Raw genomic sequence first — 14,193 nt, 5'->3', positions numbered from 1 at the left:
ACTCTCAAAGTCCACCGCCTCAATTTTGGGATGATTCATTGTCTAGTCAGTTATTCCACAGATGCAGGGTACATCAAGTTGATTGTGGAGATTTGATCCGCTGCTCCTGAGGCTGCTGGGAGAGATTTCCCTTTCTCTTCTTTGTTCACACAGCTCCAGGGGTTCAGCTTTGGATTTGGCCCCGCCTCTGCATGTAGGTCGCCTGAGGACGTCTGTTCCCCTCCCAGACAGGCCGGGGTTAAAGTAGCAGCTGATTAGGGGGCTCTGGCTCAGGCCGGGTGGAGGGAAGGGTACGGAATGCGGGGCGAGCCTGCGGCGGCAGAGGCCAACTTGACGTTGCACCAGCCTGAGGCGCACCGTGTGTTCTCCCAGGGAAGTTGTCCCTGGATCACGGGACCCTGGCAGTGGTGCGATGCACAGTCTCCCGGGAGGGGAGGTGTGGATAGTGACCTGTGCTTGCACACAGGCTTCTTGGTGGCTTCAGCAGCCTTAGCATTTCATGTCGGTCTCTGGTGTCCGCGCTGATAGCCGTAGCTCACACCTGTCTCTGGAGCTCGTTTAGGCAGTGCTCTGAATCCTCTCTCCTTGTGCACCCGGAAACAATGGTCTCTTGCCTCTTAGGCAGGTCCAGACTTTTTCCCGGACTCCCTCCCGGCTAGCTGTGGCGCACTAGTCCCCTCAGGCTGTGTTCACGCAGCCAACCCCAGTCCTCTCCCTGGGATCTGATCTCCAAAGCCTGAGCCTCAGCTCCCAGCCCCCACCTGTCCCGGTGGGTGAGCAGACAAGCCTCTCGGGCTGGTGAGTCCTGGTCGGCGCCGATCCTCTGTGTGGGAATCTCTCCGCTTTGTCCTCTGCACCCTGTTGCTGCACTCTCGTCCGTGGCTCCGAAGCCTCTCCCCTGCCCATCCCCCCATCTCCACCCGCGAAGGGGCTTCCTAGTGTGTGGAAACTTTTCCTCCTTCACAGCTCCCTCCAGGAGGTGCAGGTCCCATCTCTATTCTCTTGTCTCTGTTTTTCCTTTTTTCTTTTGCCCTACCCAGGTACGTGGGGAGTTTCTTGCCTTTTGGGAAGTCTGAGATCTTCTGCCAGCATACAGTAGGTGTTCTGTAGGATTTATTCCACATGTAGATATATTTTTGATGTACTTGTGGGGAGGAAGGTGATCTCCACATCTTACTCCTCCACCATCTTGAAGGCACCTCTAGTTTCTTTTAATGTGGAACAGTCGTTAGCTTTTCTTTGTCTTTCATAACTTTGAAATTTTTTAAAGAATACAAGTCACTTATTAGAAAATGTTCTTCAGTTTGGGTTGCCTCATGATTAGATTCTGGGTTTACATTCCCACAAGTGATTTGTGTCCTTTTCATGGTGTCACAATATGTCTGTCTGCCTCTCATTGGTGATTTTAATTTTGATCATTCAGTCAAGGTGTTGCTTAGTTTCACCACTTGATATTATACTTTCACTCCTTGGCAACAGATCAACAATCCATGCAAAGCCACTTTGAGGCCATGTAAATATCTAGAAATTTTATATTTATGTTCTGTACATTTTTCAGTTTGGTCTTAGATTTCTCTTTGAATCAAAGTTGTTGTAAAGATAGCTTTAAAATGTCCAGGTGTTAGGGTAAAATGTATAACTCCACAATTCTTGTTTATTATTTCCTTAAAGGAAAATATAAATCATATTATTAAGGAAACTGTTGGTTATGCCTATTTTGTTATGTGTTAAAATTCTGAATAGTTTCAATTTTCACAAATCCTTTAAAATTGTCGATATAGGGACTTCCCTGGTGGTGCAGTGGTTACGAATCCGCCTGCCAATGCAGGGGACACGGGTTCAAGCCCTGGTCTGGGAAGATCCCATGTGCCGCGGAGCAATTAAGCCCGTGCACCACAACTACTGAGCCTGTGCTCTAGAGCCTGCAAGTCACAACTACGGAAGCCCGCATGCCTAGGGCCTGTGCTCTGCAACAAGAGAAGCCACCGCAATGAGAAGCCCACGCACCGCAACAAAAAGTAGCCCCGACTTGCCACAACTAGAGAAAGCCTGCATGCAGAAACCAAGACCCAATGCAGCCAAAAATAAATAAATAAGTTTAAAATTGTTAATATAGTTGAAAACTCAAAAGATAAAAAGAGCATACACTGAGAAGTCTCCTCACCAGCTACTCAGTTCTCTGAAGTAACCAACACTGTAATTTTCTCTGTGTCCTTCTAGAGATAGTTTCTGCATATAAAGCAAAATCATATATATCCCCACCACCACTACCCCATATAAGTTGACTTTTGTCTATACTTTCCACACTGTTCTGCATTTGGCTTTTTTCATTTAACTATATATCCTGGAGATCATTAATATCAGTACATTATATGTTAGCTTCCTTATTCCAATGGCTGCTTACGATTCCATTGTATACATATACTGTGATTTATTAAGTTAGTCCTCTGTAGACACTTAGGTTGTTTCCATTCTTTCCATATAAACTATGGTGCAGAATAACCATGTACATATATCAGTACATGTGCAAGTATGTCTATAATATAAATTCCTGAATATGAAATTTGAGTCAAAAAGTTTGTAGTTTTGTATTATAACTTTGATAAATGTTTCCAGTGTATCCTTCATCAAGATTTCACAGAGACTGTACCAATTTACAGGGAATACATTTTAGCACAGTTGTTTCTTTCTTTTTTTTTTTTAAATTATTTATTTGCGCCAGGTCTTAGTGTCCTAGCTGAGAGAACTCAACTAAGTGTCTTAGTGTCTTAGTTGCGGCACGTGGGATCTTCGTTGAGGCATGCGGACTCTTAGTTGCGGCATGCTGGATCTAGTTTCCTGACCAGGGATGGAACCCAGGCCCCCTGCTTTGGGAGTGAGTACAGAGTCTTAACCACTGGACCACCAGGGAAGTCCCTAGCACAGCTGTTTCTTTATCTTTTTTTTACTCTACGTAATGGCTGTAAGAAAGGTAATTTGAAAATAGTGTTAACCCAAGTAGATTCAAAAGGTGTGGCTTTTCCAAAAATGATACCTTCAGTATTGCAAAATATAATTCTTAGGGTTCAAAAAACTTACCTTATAGTTGAGGTTGGAATTTTAGTTTAATTCTTATACTTGTAAAGTACAAGTATTTCCTTGTTTCTCTCACTCTGAAGTCTTGCTATTGGCTTAATTTTTAACTTTATGATGCATATTTCCAGGTCTGCTGTAAACAGCTGAGCAAAAACTCAGGAAGGTAACAAATAGTTCATCTGTTTTACAGACATGAACCCTGGCAGAGGGAAAGAGGAAAAAGGGCTCTCAGCTGGATTCTTCTGCAGACTTTTACTGTCCTTGAGGCATTTTCCCTGCCCAAATATGAAGGAAAATTGTTTTCCAGTCTTAAGTTGAATGCCAAAATTATTCTTGGAATTGCTCCCTTAATCTGTCAGTTTCTCTTTTTCCCATGGAGGTGTGATCAGGGCGGCCAAACCTTCCCAGTCAGAATCTGAGTTAGAACTTGATTGTCCCCACAGACAACTGGTTTGGAAAAACTCCCTGCAAGGTGATTTCTTTTTTTTTTTTTTTTTTTTTTTTTTTTTTTTTATTTTTTTTTGCAAGGTGATTTCAATTAGTGACCAGAAATATCAGAGAGCTGGTACTAGGATCTGAAGTTCTAACCTTACATGTGACTTCAGTCTTTCTACAGAGCTAGTGACTAACAGAGATACAAAGGAATTAATCACCTCCAGGGATTTCTTAGGAAAGAAAAGACTGAGGAATCAAATTCCACAGCTCCTTAGTGTTGGTCTCTAGCCCATTTCCCAAGTTCTTCATTTTCATTCTTTTTCCCACTCTGCTCTAGTCAAGAGTGTGGGCTTTGGTGGTGGATACACCTCAGCTCACATCCAAGCTTTGTCCTTTGCTGGCTTGGGACCACAGGTGAGCTAGTTAGCCTCCCAGAGACAAAGGGTCCTCACCGATAAAACTGGGATCACACTACCTTCCTTGCAGTGTTGATGTGAGGATTAAAGGAAGTCAAGTGTATGGGCACAGTGCCTAGCTCAGTCCTGAAAAATTAGCCTCAGTAAATGTTAGTTTTTTCCTAGTATCACCTTTCTACCCCTCTCACCAATGGATTAAAACTCATTCTTCTGGAGTTCATAGTCTTAACCAGTATTAAATTATTAGAAAAGAAACATTATTGGGAACTCCACTTTGCTGTACAGTAGAAACTAACACAACATTGTAAAACAACTATATCCTAATAATAAAAAAAAAAAAGAAAGAAAAGAAAAACGTTATGGTAAGACAATCTGAGTGAAAACTCCAGGCTTTATCTGGGCCTAACTTAGAATTTAGAAATTTTTTAGATATCCATTCTTTTCTAGGTGGTAAGTTTCAAACCCTCAGAAATGCATTTTGCAGCATTGACAGCCACACTGTTAGAAAATCCACACCTTTGGGGGCAACTCTGGCAGGTTTTGTAATCAAGTCAAACTATAGTTTATATGTAAACATTTCACAATCTTGTAAAGCAATTTAGATACAAATGGAATTTTTACAAAAATCATATTCAAGTTTCTCTTTTCTTTCCTCTCCCCAGAGAATATAGAAGGCAGATCTTAAGAATAGGGAATGGTTTTATCATAGATGGAGACTTTGGAAATTCTCTGAAATAAATGGTTTCCAGATTTTATAAACACAAATATACAGTAGTGAATGATTTTACTCTGAACTATTTATTTATAGATATCTAACAGAGACCAACTTATTTAACCACAGTGGCAAAGATAAGCTAGCTGTTTACTAAACCCTCTTCCTTCTCCACCTAGATACACCCCTGAACTATATTTCCAAACGTCCCTTGCCCTTAGGTATGCCAAGTGGTATGTGGTCAAAAGTGATATGTAGCACCTCCAGGCCTGGCCCATTAAAACTTCCATGTGTTATCCTCTATGCCCTTGAACCCTCCCAGGTGATGGGAAGGGAGATGACTCCCAGGGCAACCTTGGGAACCACATTTTGGAATGTGGAAAGAGCCACATATGGAAGGAGACTGAGTCCCTGAATCGATACTTGGAGGAAAACTGCCCAACCAGGAACATCTGCATTAGACTATTTTGTGAGTGAGAAATAAGTTCTTTGTGTCAAGCTACTGAGATTTGGGGAGGTTTATCTCTTATAGCAGCTAGTATTACCAATACAGTCTGAAACACAAAATACCATCTCAAAGTCCTCAAATGTCTTTATACCAGTCCCTTTTTTATGTAGTGTTGAGCTAGAGACCAACATTAAGGAGCTTTGGAATTTGATTCCTTCCACCTCTCCTTTCCTGCCTCCCTCCCTCCTTCCCATCCCACCCTCCCTTCCCTAGTACTAATTGAGCAACTAGTACATTCCTTCCAGGCACTATTCTAGGCACTGGGGATTTGGGTGAACAAAGCAGATAAACCTTTGCCCTTGAGAAGCTCACATTATAATGGGTGAAACAGGCAATAAATAAGTAAGTAATATGGTTTCAAGTGTTGAAAATTGCTTAGAAGAAAACTAAGAAAGAATTAAAAAAAAAAAAGTGAGAGTGACAAGGAGGATCTTTTAGACAAGGTGGTTAGGAAAGGGCTTTCTGAGGAGGTAGCATTTGACCAGAGACCTAAATAATACAAAGAAACCAGTCATACAAAGATCTAAAAGGACAAAGAACTGAATCATTTCTGTAAACTCAGTGACCTGTAGGAGAAAAACAAACATAATAATACAAAAGGAAAAACCGAAATGACATAACTTAGTCAAAGATGAGTCAAAGAGATGTGAAACTCAAACTCCAGATTTATGTATTCCTAACCTAACTTTGCCTTGGGCCAAGAAACTTAGCAGTGTCAGTAAACTCTTTCATTCTTGGCTGACTAGTTTCATATCTCCCAGTCTTCAATATGATGTTTGCCCATGTATTCAGGCAACTCAAAAAATACAGTAATATGTCAGGCTCCATCCTTAGATATTTATAAACACTGGGAACTCCAGCAGGTTATTTAACTTCTCCAGTTCTTAATTCCCTCCTCTTTAAAAATGGAAAGAGTCCTAGTAACTAAGTTACTTCATAGGTTTGTTCTGATGATAGATGAGGTTGTACACATAAAATGCTAGCACAACATAAGTACTAAAGAAATGTTTTTATTAATTTTAACTTAACCTGTTGCATGTCTATCAAATACTTGAGTCCATATTCTTAAAACACCGAGATATTTCTGCCTTCTTTAGGGTCACACTCCAATTCAATCCTGATCTAAAGGGAAAGGATAGTCTTCCCCAGAGCCTTGGTCAGTGGAGGCAGCCAACAGTTGGCTCTGCAGAAGCCAAATTAAAAAGAAAAAAAGACAAATAACCAGAAGAATACAAAAAAAAAATGTGTCGAACTCAATAAATTTTTACAGAATGGACACACCCGTGTAGCCAACTTGATGTGAAAAAACAGAATATTGCTAGCATTTCAGAAACCCTCTATGCTCTATGCAGGAACCTTTATCTTAGGGATGCTTATTCACAAGCAGCTGATCTGAGATACCCATCTGGCTGTCTAAGGCAAGATCACCACCAGCCACTGTCTTATACAACCCCATTGGGCACCATTCATATAGAATTGTGAGTTGTAATCTGTTTGTAGGTTGGGAAATCAATTTGTGGATCATGGCTGGCATCTTTTAAAATGTTGTTGAAGCATAACCTAAAAGCAGAAAAGTGAACACATCAAAAAGTGTCGAATTCCATGCACCCCAATGTTCATTGCAGCACTATTTACAATAGCCAGGTCATGGAAGCAACCTAAATGCCCATCGACAGACGAATGGATAAAGAAGTTGTGGTACATATATACAATGGAATATTACTCAACCATAAAAAGGAATGAAATTGGGTCATTTGTAGAGATTGGATGGATCTAGAGACTGTCATCAGAGTGAAGTAAGTCAGAAAGAGAAAAACAGATATCATATATTAACATATGTGGAACCTAGAAAAATGGTACAGATGAACTGGTTTGCAGGGCAGAAATAGAGACACAGATGTAGAGAATAAATGTATGGACACCAAGGGTGGAAAGTGGTGGTGGGGGGTGGTGGTGTGATGAATTGGGAGATTGGGATTGACATGTATACACTGATGTGTATAAAATGGATAACTAGGGCTTCCCTGGTGGCGCAGTGGTCGAGAGTCCGCCTGCCGATGCAGGGGACACGGGTTCATGCCCGAGTCTGGGAGGATCCCACATGCCGCGGAGTGGCTGGGCCTGTGAGCCATGCCGCTGAGCCTGCGCGTCCAGAGCCTGTGCTCTGCGATGGGAGAGGCCACAACAGTGAGAGGCCCGCATAATGCAAAAAACAAACGAACAAACAAACAAAACAAAAAATGGATAACTAATAAGAGCCTGCTGTATAAAAAAATAAAATAAAATTCAAAAAAAATCCTATGATAAACCGTAATGGAAAAGAATATGAAAAAGAATATATATATGTATAACTGAATCACTGCTCTACAGCAGAAATTAACACAACATTATAAGTCAACTATACTTCAATAAAAAAAAAAAAGACAAATAGCCAGAAGAATACAAAACCAAAAAAGTGTCGAACTCAATAAATTTTTATAGAATGGACACACCCGTGTAGCCAACTGGACGTGAAAAAACAGAACATTGCTAGCATTTCAGAAACCCTCTTCACGTGCCCTGCCAGTCACTGCCTCCCTCCAAAGCTAACCACTGGGCTGATTTCTAGCACTAAACATATGTTTTGTCTTCTTGGAATTTCATATAAATAAAACCTTATGGTATATATTCTCTTTATTTGGCTACCTTTACTCAGCATTGTATTTGTGAAACTCATCCATGTTGTTGTGTGTATCAGTAGTTCTCATTGCCATAGAGTAGTCCATTTTAAGAATATACTGCAACTATCTGTTCTACTATTAATGAACATTTGCGTTGTTTTCAGTTTGGGACCATTACAGATAGTGGTGTAAAAGAAGGACCATCTTATCATGTTTGCAGATTCTATGAATCAGGAGTTTGGAAAGGGCACTCTGAGGATGGCTTATCTCTGCTCCAGTGAGGTCTGGGGCCTCGGCTATAAAGGCTCAATGGTTGGGGGTGAGTTGATGGTGGCACCAGCACACATCTGGCACCTGGACTAAGAGGACTCTAAGACTGAGTACTGTCAACTGGGTCACCTATGTGTGGACTCTCCTCGTAGTTTGGCTTCCACACAGCATGGTGGCCTCAGAGCAGCTGGACTTCTTACACAATGGCTCAGAATTCCAAGCATGACCGTCCCCAGGAACAAGGAGGAAGCTGCGTGGCTTTTTCTAATGTAGGGGAGGAAAAACTGTTTTGCCTCTACCCATCTTAGGTTCATTGGCTGAAACCCTGTAAATTAGGTTAACAAAAAACAGATTAAGAGAGAAAAACAAAAGTTTTTTATCACGTGCATCGCACATACACATGAGAACACTCCGTGAAGAGCAACTTAAAGGGCAGTTGGAACTTGGGTTATATAGCGTCTTAACAAAAGAACAATAAATTTTTAGAGAAGTGACAAGAGAAATGAAAAGGACTTCAGGTTTTTAGGACAGCAAATTGTGGGAACGTAAATATATGGGGGAACTAATGGGAGATAAGGGCTGGACTGATAGGTCTACCATTGTCTCTGGTGATTATTAACTTCTGTTCTTCCTGGTAGAGAGGAGAGAGAGGACATCATTACAAATTTATGTCCTGGGCTTCCCTGGTGACACAGTGGTTAAGAATCAGCCTGCTAATGCAGGGGACACGGGTTCGAGCCCTGGTCCAGGAAGATCCCACATGCCACAGAGCAACCAAGCCTGTGCACCACAACTACTGAGTCTGTGCTCTAGAACCCACAAGCCACAGCTACTGAAGCCCGCACGCCTAGAGCCTGTGCTCTGCAGCAAGAGAAGCCACCGCAATGAGAAGCCAACGCACCACAACTAGAGAAAGCCCATGCGCAGCAACAAAGACCCAATTCAGCCAAAAATAAATAAATTTATAAAATAAACAAAAACAAATTTGTGTCCTATGAAAGTAAAAGACAGAGAGCTTTTCTTATATTTGCTTTTTTCTCAATTACTTTCAGCTCAAAGAATCCTAATGTCCAGTGGCACATTGTTAGGTGGCATATTCTTCTACCCTCCATTCACTTAACTTTAGAAGTCACATGGTATCACCTACACACCACTCTATTGTTCCAGATGAGTCACAAGCCTGCCTAGGTTCAAAGGGAGGAGGCAGAGACCGTACCTCTCCTAGGGAAGAGTCTCCAGGTCACATATAGGAACGCATATGCAACAGGAGAGATTTTTACAGCCGTCTTCGGAAAATAAGATCTGCCTCAGCTGCTATGAGCATTCTGGGATATTTTTCGTAACCCTATGTACATTTCTGTTGGGTATGTACCTTGGAGCTCAATTGCTGAGTCAAAGTGTATATGTGTACTAAGCTTTAGTAGATAATGCTAGTTGTTTTTGGCTTGTGCCAATTTATACTCCCATAATGTATGAAAATTCCAGTTGCTCCATCTTTGCTAACAATTGGTATTGTTTTTGTTTTTTTTTAAATAAATTTATTTACTTATTTTTATTTTTGGCTGCATTGGGTCTTTGTTACTGTGCACGGGCTTTCTCTAGTTGCGGAGAGCAGGGGCTACTCTTTGTTGTGGTGCGCGGGCTTCAGCAGTTGTGGCATGTGGGCTCAGTAGTTGTGTCTCGCGGGCTCTGGAGCGCAGGCTCAGTAGTTGTGGTGCACAGGCTTAGTTGCTCCGCAGCGTGTGGGATCTTCCCGGACCAGGGCTAGAACCCGTGTCCCCTGCATTGGCAGATGGATTCTCAACCACTGCGCCACCAGGGAAGCCCAATTAGCATTGTTTTTCTCAGTTTAGCCATTTGGTTGGGTATACAGTGGTATTTTGCATTGTGGTTTAAATTTGCATTTCTCTGATAACTAATGAAGTTGAGGTACTTTTCATATGTTTATTGGCTATTTGAATATCTTCTTTTGCGAAATGCGTGTTCAGAGGTCCAGTATATTTTTTAATAGAATAGAATAGAAAATATCAGAATATATCACACATAGCAAGAGTAGATATATTTTCCTGAAACATAGTTTTAGTTTCATATATTGTAGTAGGTGCTGTAGTGTTCTCCCCAGATTTTTCCATCTGTGATTAAACACACACTCCCCAGTTCCCAGGAATGTTGCCTGCTGCTGACTCACTGCTTAGAATTGCGTCCTTCCCCAGAAATTTCCCTTGGTCTGAGGAAGCTGAGTTACCCAGGGTTAAGGTCCCTCCCCAAGGAAAGCCCACACCCAATGACTGGTCAATTTGGGAGGTAGGTACAGAGGTCCAGCCTTCTAGATGTATTCTGGCTTGCCTGGGGATTTTGAAACTGAAAGTCCTGTGTCCTGGGAGACCTCTCAATACTGGACAAACTAGAATGGTTGGTCACCCTACTCTTGCCACAATGTGGGACACCACTGACAAGCCAACTTCAGAACTCTGTGTAATCAACTGAAGCTTCACTTAGGTTGCAGGAGCATCACAGTTCAATTTCTCCCTCTGCCCAATCCTGTGTCCCTTGTTCTTTCACAGGTACTGCTTCTAGAGCACTCCCCAATAAACAAGCTGCATGCAATTCTCGATCCAGAATCTGCTTCCCAGGGAACCCAAAGTACTATATACATGTAGTGTTTCCTAATGATAAAATGCCTTTTCTTGCTGGCTCAAAAAGGTAATGGAAGCCACTGATAGAGTAGATATTACTGTTTTGCCCACCCAGTACTCCTCTCTTCCTTTTTTGACAGCATCCTGCTTCTTTGGCGGAAGTAGTACACCTCTCACTCAAGTCAGGGGTTCTTGTAGGCACATCCAATTTAAGTACCCCCATCCTCTGCCACCATCACAGGAGTGGGTCTGTGACTTAATCCAGGCCAATCAGAATCCCTTCCCAGAATTTTTCTATTCAGCATTAGAGAAAAAGTCCTTTCCTGGGTCAGCCTCCACACTACAATACTGAACCAGAGGCTGTATAGACCACATAAAGAGAGAAGAGCAGGAGAAACATGGAGAAAGGGATTCCTGTGACATTACAGTTTGGTTCCAAGGCAGCCCTGAGACACATTTGCACCTCTACCCTTCCCTGATTCTCCTCCACTTTGGCTTGTGCCATTTGCAACCAAAAGCATCCTGATTAGTGCACAGGCTTTTAAGAAGGGCAGATTATGATAATTCATCGGGCAAATAATCAATAGCTGTGCTGCTGCTTCTATCTAATGTTTTTTTCTGTCTTCTATTTATCTGTCTTCCTTATTTTGTCTTCTTTTCTCTACTTAAACCAAACGCCTCCTTCAAGATTTGTTTGAATGCCCCCTGCCCAATGAAGTCAAACTTTCCTGACACTCCCAATTTACATGAATGCAGCCCACAAACATTATTGAGCTCTTGCTACTCTTCTACCTTAAGCACCGTCGTGCTAGCACTGAGGCCCAAAGACAGGACAGGGCATAGCTCAGGCCTCCAGGTGCTTTAGTATCATAGTGGGAGAAGCTGACTCATAAACAGATAGTTACCATATGAGGTGGCAAGTGCAATGACAGTTATTAGAGAGTCCCTAGGAGGGGAAGTACGTGGCAGCTAGCCTCCAGGATGGTCCCCAATGATCCCTGCCTCCTCTTATTCATACTCTGTATAGTCCTCTCCCACACTGTATCAGGGTTTATCTCTATAACCAATAGAATACCATGGAAGTAATTGTGCATGACTTCCAAGGCTAGGTCAAAAGTTGACAAATGTTTTTGTAAAGGTAGTAAATATTTTAAGCTTTACAAGCTATAGGGTTTCTATTGTAACTACTCACCTCTGTCACTTTAGCATGAAAGCAACCAATAAGTAAATGATGACTGCAGCTGTGATCCAATAAAACTTTATTTCCAAAAATGTAGCAGGGTGGCTTTATCCATCACTTGTAGTTTGCCAACTCCTGGTCTAGGTCATAAAACACATTGCAGCTTTTGACTTGCTCTCTTGGATCCCTTGCTCTGGGGGAAGTCAATTGCCATGTCATAAGGATGTTTGAGTAGGTGAGGAACCAGTGCATCTGCCAACAGCCAGTACCAAGTGGGCCACTCATATGAGTGGGCCATCTTCTAAGTGGATTCTCCAGCTCCATCAAGCCTTCAGATGAGGTTGCAGCCCCAGCTGACATTTGACCACAACTTCATGAGAGACCCCCAAGCCAAAAGCACCCAGGTAGAGCTCTCCCAAATTCCTGAAATTGTCTGAGCTAGTTTGTATTTATTGTTGTTTTAAGGCACTAAGTTTTGACTTTGTGCAGAAATAGAGAACTAATACCAAAGATTTGTCCTCCTACTGACTCCTGAGATAACCATTAAGAGACAGTAGGCTGGGCTTCCCTGGTGGCGCAGTGGTTAAGCATCTGCCTGCCAATGAAGGGGACATGGGTTCAAGCCCTGGTCTGGGAAGGTCCCACATGCTGCGGAGCAAATAAACCCATGCGCCACAATTACTGAACCTGAGTTCTAGAGCCCGCGAGCCACACTACTGAGCCCGTGTGCCTAGAGCCCGTGCTCCACAACAAGGAGAAGCCACTGCAATGAGAAGCCTGCGCACCACACAAAGAGTAGCCCCCACTCGCCGCAACTAGAGAAAGTCCGCGCTCAGCAACGAAGACCCAATGCAGCCAAAAAATAAGAATAAATTTATTAAAAAGAAAAAAAAAAAGAAACAGTAGGCTGTTGGCACAACATTGTAAATCAACTATACTTCAATGAAAAGAAAGGAAACGGAACAGGCCGGCTGTAGCCTTTAGTTAAGTCATTTATTTGAATTACAAATACATAAATACACACTCATGGTAAAAGATTCAAACAATACAGAAGTACAGAGACCAAACAAGTAAAGCCTTCTGTATCAACTCCCAACTGTGAATGAAGAATTTCACTTGTCATATCAGTAAACAAAGGATGTTGGGGCCATCAAGCCATCAGCCACTTCAGCCATCCCCCCACTGTGGACCCTGAGGGAATTCAGGATGGAGAAAAGCAGAATCCAGGCCCTAGATAGCTAAGGTTCATATCAAAGGAATGATTTCAGTGAGCCCAGACTCTTGCATCCTCCCATACATAGAAAAGCACCATATTCATTAACTTGAGTTGTCAGGTTTTCTTTAATTAACAGTAATCTTTTGATGTTCCAACTACCTGGGGTTTTTTGTTTGGTTGGTCGGTTGGTTTTTGTTTTTTTTGCAGAAACTCCTATATATCCTGGCTTCTCCCTTACCTCTTCGGAACAGTCCCTCTGAGCTATATGACAGGCTGTCTCCTGGGCCTAAGTCCTCAGCAAATTTACCGAATAAAACATAATTCTCAACTTTTTGGTTGCGCATTTTTTTCATTTGACACTGCCCTCCTCAGCCCCACATCCACTGCCCTTAGAGGATGTATTGGCATTTTTGTGTATAATCTTTCAGCCTGTTTTCTGTAGCATGGCTGCCTAATGGCTTATTCCCTTCTTATTTCCTCAGCACCTTGTGCATTTCTCAAGAGTTTATTTCATTCTATTTTGTCTTAATGATTTGTTGTTTTCTTCAGGGACAGCTTCATGGTTGTATGACCAGTGCAATCACATGGGGCCCCGCAATTAGAAGAGCCTAAGCTTGATTTTATGCTCTGTTGTCACTAATTTGAAATTCTTAAAAATGTTGTAACAAGGGGCCGCACATTTTCCTTTCGTATGTGCCTGGTTTTCAGATTTATCTTCCCCAAGATTACAAAGACAGGGACCCAGGGCAGCAATATTGTCATGGACATCTTTGAATTCCTCACAGCACCTTGAGAATACCCACAGTAAATATTTGTTAATATGAAGGGAAATTTTCTTATCTCTGAAGGACTTTTTTTTTGCTTTTTGTTTTGTTTTGTGCAGCCATACACAGATATCTTTAATGATGATCAACAAGCACAGAAGAATCCAAAGTTCTTATTATTGAGGTGGAGTCCCATTTTCTCTCTGATTTTGCATGCTACTCTGAACTTCATTTGTTCCAGGCAAAGAACAAAGAAGAATGCTGTTCTCTGTTTCTCATTTAGAGAGATCTATAAACACATTCTCAAGAAGAAAGAACTTC

This window comes from Grampus griseus (assembly GCF_964374135.1).
Source record: "Grampus griseus genome assembly, chromosome: 4".
Classification (NCBI taxonomy): Eukaryota; Metazoa; Chordata; class Mammalia; order Artiodactyla; family Delphinidae; genus Grampus; species Grampus griseus.
The sequence above is the reverse complement of the archived record's forward strand: the minus strand, read 5'-3'. Positions refer to the sequence as shown.